Here is a 15126-nt window from a genome sequence, read left to right on the forward strand (position 1 = left end):
TAAGGAGTTTCTGTTTGATGCGGAGCTGGATGGGGTGGTTGGAGTGGAGGAGTGAGGAAACATGGACTAAACATTTTTGTAGAAAAATGATCTGTGCATCAGAGTGAAGTATGGACTGGAGTGAGGAGAGAAGGCAGTTCCTGTGGAGTGAAGGGGATGGAAGCCTGGTGTGGTCAAGGAAAAAATTGGAGCAGAGGAACTGGAGACACAGCAGGTGTAGATAACTTGCTCAAGGTTTTGGGAGGGGTATGGTAGAAGGGAGATGCTGATAACTGGAAGGAGCCATTGGGTCAAAGGGTGTTTTTTTAAGGATAGAAGAGACATACAAACAGTGGAGAAGAAGACACTGGAGAGCAAACAGTTGAAGATGGTGGTGAAGGAGGGAAGAAGGGAGAGGACAAGTATTCTGATAAGGTCTGAAGGGATGGGTTAGATGTGCAGGTGAGGACCTCCCTGATTAAGCCCTCTTTTCCTTGGTCATTCTTCATTCTGCATTGTCTTTCCATCTGTGACCTATGAACACTTGATATTTTCCCCATCCCTGACCCCACAGCATTTATGTACACATCTTCATATTAAATGAAGCTCAGAAGCAGCGTGGCTCAGTGGAAAAGAGCCTGGGCTTCGGAGTCAGAGGTCATGAGTTCGATTCCCAGCTCTGCCACTTGTCAGCTGTGTGACTATGGGCAAGTCACTTAACTTCTCTGTGCCTCAGTTACCTCATCTGTAAAATGGGGATTAACTGTGAGCCTCACGTGGGACAACCTGATTACCTTGTATCTACCCCAGTGCTTAAAACAGTGCTCTGCACATAGTAAGCGCTTAACAAATAACAACATTATTGAATATTATAAATTCCTTATTCATATTAAGGTCTCTCTATCCCTCTAGAATATAAGCTTGTTATGGGCAGGGAACGTGACTGCTAATTTTTGTGTACTGAACTATCTCAAGGGCTCAGTACAGTGCTCTGCACATAGTAAGCACTCGATAAATTCGATTCATTGACTGATTGATTGGAGGAGGTGGATTTTGAGAGAAGGCAGGAGATCCCCTCTTGAGATACTGTTTGGAAAGATGGATGAGTTATTTTTTTTTATTTTCTTCTATTTATTTTCTCAATTAAATAGGTGCCCAGGTCTTTAGGGGCAAGAGATGGGGAAAATGAGGAAGTAGGGGATTTGAAGAGTAGTTAAATGTCTAGTATGTTGGTAAGGATGGGAATTTGAGTAGTAAGATTTCTAGTATAGTGGTACATATTATGGATGTTACCTATTCTGATCCTGACTTTTCTGATTTAGAGTATATTGTACTGCTAGGTATTGCTTCAGTCTATACTTCACTTTCCAAAACTTTAAGCTGTGGAAATGTATCAGAGCAAATGCCCTTCAGGACAAGCAAGTCATTTTTAATGGAGGTCTTGGAAAGGGGTTCCACCAAAACCTCATTTTTCTAGATGAACTCTAGTTTCCATACTTACATGTTTTCAATACTGAAACCCCTTATCTAAAAGAAGTCCCCTGCAATTCATTTAAAGCATAACATTTTATATAAGATTTGGCAGAACCCTAAGGACATGAAAAGATTTGCACCTCCAACCTGCACATGACCAAGAAAAATCCGAGAACAAATCATTATTTTTTAATTAAATCCATCGAGTCACTCAATCATCTTCATTCTAATATGGACAGCACATAATTCAGGAAAGTCTGAAAATTCAATCCTGAATCAAAGCCAAGGATGTTTTATCAATCTGACCAGTGCTGATCAATCTTAGGTTTTCAGGAAAAGGTGACAGCAATTGGATTTCTAGTAATGCACTGCAATTAGCACCTCTGACTCACAGAAGCACTTGCGTGGAATAACTTTTTCTGCTCTACTGAAAACAATTTAGAGCTCATTACAAAGAAATGTTTTTACCTTCCAAGCCTAATTGCTGTATTGAATTACTGATACATATTGTACAATCTTATGGACCAGTTCCCAGAGCTATTCTGTTTATTTTCTTCAGCCAAATGGGTAGTTGTTTTAAGGAAAGATGAATATAATAAATGAGTAGCTTCATTTGTTTGAAAGGATGCAGTATTGCTCAGTATCCCCATTCCATTCACGCCTTTACATTATATTAGAAGGTGAAAATCAACAAATGACAAGGAATCAATTATAGTCACTTATAGCAAAAGGATACAGTGAAAATATGAGCTATGGATAGAAAAAGGGAAAAATGCTTTAGAATAGAAAACTACAGTAGTTCTTAAAATGCTTCATCTAAAAAACTGATTTTAGTACTGCCAGCAAATAAATGTTCGGTACTGTACAACTCAAGGCAGTTCCATTTCCAAATGGATCTTTCCCTGATGTCTCAGGATTGTGTTATTTTACTAAAGTAGAAGGAAAATTCTGGGGTGTTGTCTTGCTGATAAACTGAAGCTGGGGAATAGAAATGACAGCTTGCATGCATATTGCACACACAAATGTCAAAATGTATGAAATCTAAGAGTTGGGAAGACCCTCAGGAGGTCATCTGTTGCAGCTCCTAAATCAGACATAAATCAGGATTGGTAGATATCTATGGGCATTTGAAGAGTCATAGCCAAAGGGGAGTGAGAGACAGAAATGGTAGCACACAATTCACACAAAGCAAGGACTCTTCTTACACATTCAGTGTTCTTTTCTCTCTCTCCTTTCCATAAGTGAAAGCAAAGAAAATGTATACTGGACTAGCCAGACATTTGAAACTTCTGCCACTATGTTTGCTACAGTTTCTCCAAGATTGGCACTGCATGAAAGGAAGGAAAAGGAATAACAGCTGCTCCACCTTACCATCTGTGGAAGATGATGTGAACTCACAGTCCCCGTGTCTGGCTGGTATGGCATTCTAATGGCCCAAAGGGCTAGAACAGTGAGAGATGGAAATGGCTTTATCTCCAGTCCCCACCCCGGTGAGCTACCAATACCCTCCACATCCTACTTGAAGTACCACCTGCTAGACTTGATGAAGAAACTGACTGCTGCTGGTAGCTGACTGACTGCTTGCCACACTACAGACTACAGACTAGCTCTGAGCTATAGACTGGGAAAAGGCCAAATACACTTCTTTCCATTCCAAAGACTACTATGAGAGCTCCAGAGCATCAGGTACACCACTGATCCCATGCAGCCATGGAGTCCCGTCGAGAAACTATGATCAATATTTTTCTAGGGCATTGTGGAAAAAAAGAAAAGCATGCATTTTGAAATAGATCATACCAGAATGGCTGTCAGTACTCACAGTTATATTGGTGTAACTTTCCAGATCGTTCCAAATTTATTTCATTTCTATTTTTTTGTTTTTCTTTCTTTTTCTTTTAATGTTTCCTTTCCTTTCCTTTTCTCACATTTCTTTTTCTTCCTTTCTCTCTCCTTCTCTCCCTGCCTCCCTTCTCCTCTCCCCCTTCCTTCTCAAGTGTTGTGGTAAGAGGGCATTGTTCTCTCTTCATCTCACTATTAGGGAAGGAGTCTGTTTCTCACTTGTTTGATAGGACTTTCTATCTTGTTCTATCAGGAGGAATATTCAGCTTGCTTGCTTCCTTTCTTTTATTTAGACAGCTCTTCTCTCCTCTCTTATCTTTCGGCAGTCATTAGTAATTCATTTCCCCTATAATTTCTTCATTACTTCCCATCCCTGAGAATTATTTGACTACTGTAGCAACCTCATCACTGACCTCCCTGCCTACAGTTTCTTCCCACTCAAGTAAATCAATCAATTAATCAATGGTATTTATTGAGTGGTTACTGAATTAATGTTACTGTATTAATGCTACTGTACTTTACAAAGTACTTGGGGAGGTACAATACAACAGAGTTGGTAGATATATTTCCTGCTCAAAGGAGTTTACAGTCTAGATAGGTACACTGACATGAATGTGAATAAATAAATTATAGATATGGTGGGGCTGAAGGTGGGGTGAATATCAAGAACTTAAAGAGTACAGATCCAAATGTATAGATGCACAAAGTGAGAGGGAGTTGTTGAAAAGAGGGCTTAACTGAAATAAGTGATTTCAATGAGTCTTCAAAGGTAGAGTAGTGATGATCTGTCGTGTATGGAGAAGGAGGGAGTTCCAGGCCAGAAGGACAGTGTGGTAAAGAGACAGGCAGCAAGTGAGGTAAGGTAGGAGGGGTGAGCTGTGTGCTTTTCATTCATTCATTCAATCATATTTATTGAGTACTTACTATGTGCAGAGCATTGTACTAAACGTTTGAGAGAGCACAATGCAACAATAAACAAATTCCCTCCCCACAATGAACTTACAGTCTAAAGGAGGAGAGACAAACAGCAATAAAAATATTTAAAATTACAGATATACACATAAGTGCTATGGGACTGGGGGTCAGGGAGAAGAGCAAAGGGAGCAAGTTAGGGTGACGCAAAAGGGAGTGGGAATTGAGAAAAAGTGGGATTTAGTCTGAGAAGGTCTTTTGGAAGAGATGTGCCTTCAATAAGGCTTCTATAGGGAAGAGAGTATTTGTCTGTTGGATTTGAGGAAGGAGGGTGTTCCAGGCCAGAGGCAGGATGTTGGCGAGGGGTCAAAAGTGGAACAGGTGAGAATGAGGCACCGTGAGAAGGTTAGCACTAGAGGAAGTTTGGGGCTGGATTGTAGAAGGAGAGCACTGAGGTGAGGTACGAGCGGACAGGTGATGGAGTGCTATAAAGTCAATGGTGAGGAGTCTTTGTTTGATATGAAGGTGGATGAGTGACTATTGGAGAGTTTTGAGGAGCAAGGTGACATGTCCTGAACGTTTTTGTAGAAAAATGATCCAGCAGTAGAGTGAAGTAGGGACTGGAGTGAGGAAAGACAGGGGGTTGGGAAGTTATCAAGGACGCTGATGCAGTAATCTAGGGGGAATATAATGAGTGATTGTCTTAATGTGGTAGCACTTTGAACAGGGAGGAAAGCTTATGCTAAGGAATTCTTTGTTTGATGTGGAGGTAGTTAGGCAACCACTGGAGGTTATTGAGGTGTGGGAAACGTAGACCACTTTAGAAAAATGATCTATGCAGAAGAATGAAGTATGGACTAAAATGGAGAGAGACAGAAGACAGGACTGTCAATGAGAAGGCAAATGCAGTAGTCAAGATGTGATAGGATAGAGAAGCAGCATGGCCTAATGGATAGATCACAGGCCTGGGAATCAGAAGGTCATGGGTTCTAATCCTGTCTCTGCCACTAGTCTACTGTGACCTTGGGCAAGTCACTTCACATCTCTGGGCCTCAGTTACCTCATCTGTCAAATGGGTATTGAGACTGTAAGTCCCATGTGAGACAGGGACTGTGTCCTGTCCTACTTGTTTGTATCCACTCCAGCGCTTAGTACAGTTTCTGGCACACAGTAAGTGCTTAACCAATACCAAAATTATTATTATCATTATTATTATAGGTGCTTGGTCAGTATCAAGTATGAAGTATCAAAATATATACAATTACTCAATAATTCATTCATAAATTAGTACTCCTTATCACTCTTGTATATACTATTCCTTAGCATAAATGTGTGTATGTCAGTTCACTTTTTAATGGTATTTGTTAAGTGATTTCTATGTGCCAGGCACTGTACTAAGCATGGGAATAGAATCAAGCCAATCAGGTTGGACACATTCCATGTCCCATGAGGGGCTTACAGTCTTAATATTTATTTTATACAAAAGGAAACTGAGGCACAGAGAAGAGAAGTGACTTGCCCAAAGTCACACAGCAGGTGAGTAGTAGAGCCTGAATTAGAACCCAGATCCTTCCGGCTCCCAGGCTTGTGCTCTACCCACTGCCCTCCACAGTGCTGTAAATATTTGACAGTGATGTAAATATTGTTATGTTCATTCAATCATATTTATTGAGCGCTTAATGTGTGAAGAGCACTATACTATGGCTTGGAAAGTACAATTCGGCAACAGAGACAATCCCTACCCAACAATAGGCTCCCAGTCAAGAAGGTGAGATGAACAACTAAACAAATAGACAGGCATCAATAGCATCAATATAATTAAATAGTATTATAGATGCTAATAAAATTAATTTATGTAATTTGTGTAATCTAGACACATTAATAAAATAAATGGAATAATAAATACTTAGAAACAGTGGGATGAGGAGGGGTATAGAGCAGTGAGAGGGAGTAGGGCTAATGGGGAGGGGATGAGGAACATAGGAAAAGGGGGGCTCAGTCTGGGAAGACCTCCTGGAGGGGCAGGTGAGAACAAGGCACAGTGAGGAGATTAGCACAGAGGAGCCGAGTGTGTGGGCTGGCTGTAGAAGGAGAGAAGGGAGGTGAGGTAGGAGGAGGCAAGGTGACAGAGAGCTTTGAAGTCAACAGTGAGGATTTTATGCTTGATTGGAAGGTTGAGAGGCAACCACTGGAGGTTTAAGGAAGGGCATGACATGCCCAGAGCATTTCTGTAGAAAGAAGAGCATTTCTGTCAGAAGACATGTTCTTTCTATGTTCATGTTATGTTCTTTCTTCTATTAAAGTTTAATCTCTTTGAGTGTCATGATTTGATATTGGAATCACATGGGCCAGATGTAGTTCATTTTGAGATATTTTCAGAATCATTTGGTTTATTTCTAGCATTTTCTTAGGCACCAGAGAGTCAGCAATCTAAGGAAAAGACAAATTGCTGACATCTAAAGTGTTAGTTACCAGTTTTCCCTACACTGATACTCTGTCAGTAATGCTTAAAACTAAAGGCATTATAGGATATTTTAATCTAGCCTCTTTCATTAAAGTGGATCTCAGAACATTCATTTTCATAAATTCATTCAACCATATTTGTAGGCAGTGGGAGAAATACGGTAGGCCCTAACCAGTAAGGATTCTGGGGGCTTAACATACTTCACTACTAGTCAAGAATGAAAGGCAGGAGCCCCTAAAGATTTGCTGTAAGAGTTCCATAGCTTAGTGGAAAGAGCATGGGCTTGGGAGTCAGAGGACGTGGGTTCTAACCCTGTCACTTGTCTGCTGTGTGACCTTGGGCAAACCACTTAACTTCTCTGTGCCTCAGTTACCTCATCTGTAAAATGGGGATAAGGATTGTGAGCCCCACATGGGACAACCTGATTACCTTGTAACTACCCCAGTGCTTAGAACAGTGCTTGGCACATAGTAAGCACCTAACAAATACCCTAATTTTTATTATTATTATTGAACGCTTACTGTGTACAGAGCTCTATATTAAATGATTGGGAGACTACAGTACTACAGTGAACAGACACAGTCCCTGCCCACAGTGAACTTACAGCCTATAGTGGAGGGGAGACAAACTTTAATACAAATAAATAAATTATAGATTATTTGACAGTAAGAGCTGTAGGACTAGAGGGGGGAAGAACAAAGGGAGCAAGAGAATAGATTTGAAGAAATGGGTACTACTTTTTGGAAATGTGTCCTACTTTATAGAGTTGTGAAAATGAGAGACAAGAAAATATATATTTTTACAATGAAAGATTTTGTGAGTCTTAACAATGCAATTGGATCCCATTAAATTAAAACTTGCAATATAACAATTTTGTTTCAGGGCTATAATCTAGGAAATGTCCAGTAAGAAAGAATAGAGCCCACAAAATGAAATAGCCACCCTTCTAGATTGTTATCTAGGTCACCATTCTCTTCTTGCATTGTAGCTTCAATCTTCTGGATGATTTATTGTCAATTCTGACAATTCATAATATGTGTGTGTGTGTGTGTGTGTGAGAGAGAGTGTGTGTGTGTGTGATTGGTTATAAACCTGAGATTCAAATACACAAAGATAAGTAAGCCCCATAATCTCTGCACTTTCAGGAGGTCTGAAGAACTCTAAGGAAAACTCTTCTGAAGCCACGGAAGCTCAGTGCAGAGATTTCCATCATAAATTCATCTAGCGTAAAACATTTGGGTTTAATTGCCAGAAAGAAATTTGAAATAATGAATTAGGGAATCCATTAGTGTAGAAAAACCTTAAGCACTTAAACTATAAGATGTTAGCATGTTAAAGACAGCTAGGAAAAACAAACAAACAAAAAAAACCATATGAATGTTGGCCTGCCTTTTGGAGTCTTTTGTTTGAAGACACTACAATTGTATTGGGCAACTGTTTTACTCTCGAGTCTTTTAGGCAGTCTCAGGAGTGTTGAAGTCAAGTAGCAAAGAGGCCTCAAGAGGGAATCTGAGAGATAGCTGATAAATTTACAGACTCATGCAGACTCTTTGAGTGGCCAGTGTTTCCCCCTACAGTGGGAAGAATCAGTTTCAATATAACACACATTGTTCGATTGTTTGCGTAACTCTTTAATTTCCACCTTAGCACAGGAGGCAGTACAGGGTGAGCCAGAACTCCTACAGAGAAAAATTACAATAAAATATGCAGTCAGCTAAGCCAGGTCCATATGCCCGCTAGTAGGCAAAAATCAACATAATGTTATCTTGAGGTTCTCGATTAAAATTATCTTGGATAACTCGTGCTTTGTCTATTGCCTACAATTTATTAAATTGATAAAATGTCTTTTTATCAGGAGTACAACATTATTTTAGAAAGATTATTTCCTAGCAAATCCAACAACTAATTCAGTCACAATTAGTTGAACATACATCTGAACAAATTGCAGTTGCCTGAGGGATTTTAGAATAAAAGCAGAGGAAAACAAGTGCAAACTTTAATTAAACTGCAACCTCCTTGATTGAAGTTAAAATCACTGTTTACAAAAAATAATACTTCATGACCGACATGTTACCTGATGACCGCCTAAGGGAGTTTGGCTTCTAGGTTTACAACGTAACATCAATATCCCAATGAAAAACAGACAATTCCATTCACTGAACACAAAATAGCCAGTCTTTGATAGGCAATTTAAAGGTCAAAGAATGAAAGCTATAAGAACAAAGAATATTTTGCAACATTTTTCACATTGTTTTTGACTCTCTTCCTCTCTGTCATGACCTCTCAGGGCCAGAGACAATTACTTCCATTGTTTTTCCCTCTGTCAGTAAACATAGATCAGTAACAAGTCTTAGCACAATTTCAGTTAATCTGAATTTCATTATGTTCAGTAACAGATGATTTGAAAATAATTTCAGATGTGCTAGGATATAACACTTTAAAAAAGAGAAAGTTTCTGAAGTAAGATGTATTGTGGAGTGTCAGCCCAAGTAAATAGAAAAACAGCACAGAAGGGCTACTGACTTGTTCAAAATTAAACCTTGAAAATAAACAATAATTTACTATTTCCCAAACACATGGTGATTGACTTAAGTATCAGTGGGGACACACCATGGTCCATAACATTATATGGCATATATGATTTTCAAATATGTCAGTGCCACTTCTTTACACATAACTAGACTAAAATAGCAGGAACAATAGACTAAAATTGTTCCTGTGGTGCATTATGAACAAAAGTAACAGGAAAAAATGTGAAAAAAGAAATTTAAAGATGAGTATTCACATATTTTCCTGGCCTTCACTGACATTATTAATCAGTCAGCCAATGTTATTTTTGACCACTTACTGTGTAAGCCCTGCATTAAATGCTTGGGAGAGTATAGTACAACAAAGTTTATAGAATTAGAGTTAAGGAAGAATAATTGTCTATTTTGTTCAAAGAAGATAATGCAAATAAATTACTTCTAAATATTTTTCATAGCTTTTCTTGATTCTTGAAAGTTTAGCTGAGTAGCAATACTGAATCTTTCTAGCATTGGGTAAATATTAGTGGAAAATGCACTAGCTACATCTGGTTGGTTCCACTAGCTACAGCTAGTTGCCCCAGGGTCAGCCTAAGGAAGACTTTTGAAATGATGTAATCTTGGAGTACACAAAACTAGGCTAATACAGTGAAGTCTCACGTATAGCTATAAAATCAACTTTGAGTGACTTCATATTTGAAAATGAAAATTACTCTAAATATCTTCTTTCTCCAGAGCCTCATCCCACAGGCATATGTGCATCCATGTTTACATGTGTCAATCGGGCTGCATGCATATTTGCATAATACATGCATACAAATATTTAGACACATTCCAGGGGGTGCTGGGTGAAGATAGAGGGAGGCAATGAACAGCTGTATGTGTGTGTGGGTATGTGTGTGTTTGACCTCTGTGTTTGAAAATAATCTTACTTACAATGTATTTTATCAATATGTGGATGTGTCTATCCATAAGTGAAATTTGAGCAAATTCTTAATAATAATAATAATGATGGTATTTGTTTAGCACTTTCTATGTGTCAAACACTGTTATAAGCACTAAGGTAGATACAAGCTAATCAGGTTGGACACAGTCCCTGTCCCACTTGGGGCTCACAGTCTTAATCCCCATTTTACAGATGAGATAACTGAGTAAGAGAGAAGTTAAGAGACTTGCCTTAAGTCATGCAGAAGACAAGTAGTGGAGCTGGAATTAGAACCCAGGTCCTTCTGACTCTCAGGCCTGTGTTCCACCCAATGGGCCAAGATGCTTTGTTGGAGATGAGGTGCCTACTTCATCAATTCAGGTATCACAAAGCAGCCTATCGAGTAGCCGATAGGATCAACTTCAAGTCTTTTGGCATATGACTCTTCAGGAAAGCCAGTTGTGTTCTAAAATTCATATTTTAAAAGGATGAAAGTAAGGCGAGGATAGACACACAGAAAATATGCAATTACATATATTGAACAAACATATTTGATCTTTCTCATGAGAATTTATGCACATTAGAATTATAGAAAAAATTTTACACTTGCTCTAGCATATCATTTAACAACTCAAGCATCATTCTCTTATTTTGTGGTTTGAGAACACAAAAATAAATCTAGTACTGCCTTACACAGGTGTGAGCAGACTCTGAATCTACCAAGCAGTAGTGACTGTGTATAGAGCTCTCTACTAAGGATTTAGGAGAATGAAATAGAATTAATACACGGATCCCAGCCCTCAGAGGGAGGTTATACTTGAGTGAGGGAGACAAAAACTGAAATAAGTTTCATGTAGGGGGAAAAAGGAGAAGAGGCTATATTTAAGAGTTAGTGATAAGTAATAAGCTTTCAATCAATCAATCTATTGAGGGTCTTTATTGTGAACTTGATGTATGTAGAGAGCACTCTACTAAGTGCTTGGGATAGTGCAATGCAATGATGGTTTGATGTATCACCTTAAAGGATTTTGCCTGAATATTGTGCCATAAAAAAAATTAGCCACCCCTCATTGAACTGATATAGCAGCAACCAGGTGTCTGTTATATTTATATTGTACTCTCCCAAGTGCTTAGTACAGTGCTCTGCACACAGATAGTGCGGATTAAGTATGATTGACTGACTGACTACCCCAGACCCATGGAAAGTGCTGCCAGCTCTCCCCATGATCCTGACAACAAGGGATATCTGCACTGGGGTTAAAATGGAATCCAGGTCCTCCTTTTTCCAGAACGAATGATTAAAAGGAGCATGAGCATAGCAGAAATGTTCACTTCTCCCTCCAAAATCTCAGGCAGAAAAGCTGATAAGCAACATGGGAGGAGGAAATCTACAATACCTTGGTGGAAGTCACTCACTGATGAAGTAGTTTGTGCTTGGCTTTCATTCATTCATTCAATAGTATTTATTGAGGGCTTATTACGTGCAGAGCACTGTACTAAGCACTTGGAATGAACCAGTCAGCAACAGATAGAGACAGTCCCTGCCGTTTGATGGGCTTACAGTCTAATCGGGGGAGACAGACAGACAAGAACAATGGCAATAAATAGAGTGAAGGGGAAGAATATCTCGTATAAACAATGGCAACTAAATAGAATCAAGGCGATTTACATTTCATTAACAAAATTAACAAAATAAATAGGGTAATGAAAATATATACAGTTGAGCAGACGAGTACAGTGCTGAGGGGATGGGAAGGGAGATGGGGAGGGGGAGGAGCAGAGGGAAATGGGGGGAAAAGAGGGTTAAGCTGCGGAGAGGTGAAGGGGGGGTGGTAGAGGGAGAAGGGGAGCTCATTCTGGGAAGGCCTCTTGGAGGAGGTAAATTTTAAGTAGGATTTTGAAGAGGGGAAGAGAATCAGTTTGGCAGAGGTGAGGAGGGAGGGCATTCCAGGACCGCGGGAGGACATGGCACAGGGGTTGATGGCGGGATAGGCAAGACCAAGGGACAGTGAGGAGGTGGGCGGCAGAGGAGCGGAGTGTGCGGGGTGGGCAGTAGAAAGAGAGAAGGGAGGAGAGGTAGGACGGGGCAAGGTGATGGAGAGCCTTGAAGCCTAGAGTGAGGAGTTTTTGTTTGGAGCGGAGGTTGATAGGTAACCACTGGAGGTGTTTAAGAAGGGGAGTGACATGCCCAGATGGTTTCTGCAGGAAGATGAGCCGGGCAGCGGAGTGAAGAATAGACAGGAGCGGGGCAAGAGAGGAGGAAGGGAGATCAGAGAGAAGGCTGACACAGTAGTCTAGCCGGGATATAACGAGAGCCCGGAGCAGTAAGGTACCCGTTTGGGTGGAGAGGAAAGGGCGGATCTTGGTGATATTGTAAAGGTGAAACCGGCAGGTCTTGGTAATGGATAGGATGTGTGGGGTGAACGAGAGAGACGAGTCAAGGATGACACCGAGATTGTGGGCCTGAGAGACGGGAAGGATGGTCGTGCCATCCACGGTGATAGGGAAGTCTGGGAGAGGACTGGGTTTGGGAGGGAAGATGAGGAGCTCAGTCTTGCTCATGTTGAGTTTTAGGTGGCGGGCCGACATCCAGGTGGAGACTTCCTGGAGGCAGGAGGAGATGCGAGCCTGAAGGGAGGGGGAGAGGACGGGCGGAGATGTAGATCTGCATGTCATCTGCGTAGAGATGGTAGTCAAAGCCGTGAGAGCGAATGAGTTCACCAAGGGAGTGAGTGTAAATGGAGAACAGAAGAGGGCCAAGAACTGACTCTTGAGGAACTCCAACAGTTAAAGGATGGGAGGGGGAGGAGGCGCCAGTGAAGGAGACTGAGAATGACCGGCCAGAGAGATGAGGAGAACCAGGAGAGGACGGAGTCCGTGAAGCCAAGGTGAGATAAGGTGTGGAGGAGGAGGGGATGGTCGACAGTGTCAAAGGCAGCAGAGAGGTCAAGGAGGATTAGAATGGAGTAGGAGCCATTGGATTTGGCAAGAAGGAGGTCATGGGTGACCTTAGAGAGAGCAGTCTCGGTAGAGTGGGGGGGACGGAAGCCAGATTGGAGGGGGTCCAGAAGAGAATGGGAGTTAAGGAATTCTAAGCAGCGATTGTAGACGACTCGTTCTAGGATTTTGGAAAGGAAGGGTAGTAGGGAGGTAGGGCGATAACTGGAGGGGGAAGTGGGGTCAAGAGCGGGTTTTTTAGGATGGGGGAGACGTGGGCATGTTTGATGGCAGAGGGGAAGGAGCCATTGGAGATTGAGTGGTTAAAAATAGAAATTAAGGAAGGGAGGAGGGCAGGGGCGATGGTTTTAATAGGGTGAGAGGGAATGGGCTCCGAGGCGCAGGTGGAGGGGGTGGCACTTGCGAGGAGAGAGGAGAGGAGGAGTGAGGAGGGAGGAGGAGAGAAGAGGAGGCTTTAACCTGTGAGGTACATCATCCCCATTCTCTCATGACCTTCTCCTGGGTTGGTCCTTCCCCTGTACCTAGGCTGTTTTCTCTTTTAAACCCTTATTTTTAACTCAGTGGTCCCTGTGATCCCATTCTGCTTTCCCAGCTAACTGCCATCCACACTTGTAAAACCCATGGGCCTAGGAACAAGCTGGGTCCAAAGGGGATAGACAGACAGCTGTGCTAGTGAGCCCCTCCCAGGTCTTTTCTGGCACTGCTACAACCTTGTCTCCCTGCCATTCTCCTTCCCATCCTGCACCATGACATTTATCTAAGGGGGAAATTGGACATTAGTGAGCTGGTTGCCAGTAAAGTGGATGCTAAATTTTAAAAAAAGTTTTTAAAATAATCTGGGTTGGTTGGTAATCAGGGGCTGGGCTGGCTCATGGAAGCATGAGGCATGAAGGGAACAAAGGTAGAGGGTGAGGGCAGGGGGGTTTGAGGCACAAGAAACAAGGCAAGAAAGGTGTGTGGGAAATTCTAAGAATTGGGAAGGTGGGGCCAAGATGACAAGTTATAGAAATAGGAAGGGACTTATTCTGACAGGTATTATGTCTTGAGCAGCATGTTCAGTCTACCAGAGAGGAGAAGGGTTGTTTCTCATTATCTGGAGGCAGTTCAGGATTGGCACTGCAGGTTCCACAAAAAATAGTGATGGCCCTTATGTGGGCATAGACATTCAGGGTCAGGATAGACTAGAAAAGGAAAGAAAAGAAAAAGGAGGAAAGAGTAAAAAGAATAGGAAAGGAAAAGAAGAAAATAAAAATGGACACACAAAAGGAAAAGAGACAGGAAGAAGGAAAAAGAAAGGAACAGAAAAAAAATTGGTCACTAACATTGATTGAGCATTTACTGCGTGCTGCACACTGTACTAAGTGCTTGAAAGAGTACAATATAATGGAGTTGGTAGACAAGATCCCTGCCCCTTGAGAAGCTACAATCAGCAATCAAAGCAGGGGAACAGAGATTATCCAGACCACATGAGTCAAAGAAAAATATATAGGAGGAGGATTTATGAAAAGATTATACAAGAACAATTGAAAATAATGTAAGGAAGAGAAGAAGGGAAGAAAGATTAAGAAGTGAAAAAAGATTAAGAAGTGAAGAAAGGAATATTAAAGAAGGATTTGGGAGAGTGCATTGTCTGGGATGTGAAAAATAATTTGTAAATAGGGGAAAATGGCAAGCAACTGTGGGTTGTGGAGGATACAAGAGAAACAACTAAGAGAGAAAATGTGCCGGTGAATTCAGTAAACTAATCACGGGATGCTAATGCTTAGAATTCACAACCGAATCAAACTTGCAATATTTGTGACTTCCATTCTTGTGGAAAAGGTGCGCTCTATGGAATCCAGGAGAGAAAAGCTTCTTATAATATCTTATTTTACTATCACCATTATGTATTTTTTTCCTATATTTTCAAGTAATTAATCCTCAAAGTTTACAGGTATTCTTGAAATGATTAAAATGATTAGAATATTCTGTCCCAAGGGCACCTCAGCTCCAATATGTTCTCTGTTCTTTCATATTCCGAATGTTGCCAGACACAGGTGTTCTCCTCACAG

The sequence above is a fragment of the Ornithorhynchus anatinus genome, chromosome 2 (genome assembly GCF_004115215.2).
Source record: "Ornithorhynchus anatinus isolate Pmale09 chromosome 2, mOrnAna1.pri.v4, whole genome shotgun sequence".
Lineage (NCBI taxonomy): Eukaryota > Metazoa > Chordata > Mammalia > Monotremata > Ornithorhynchidae > Ornithorhynchus > Ornithorhynchus anatinus.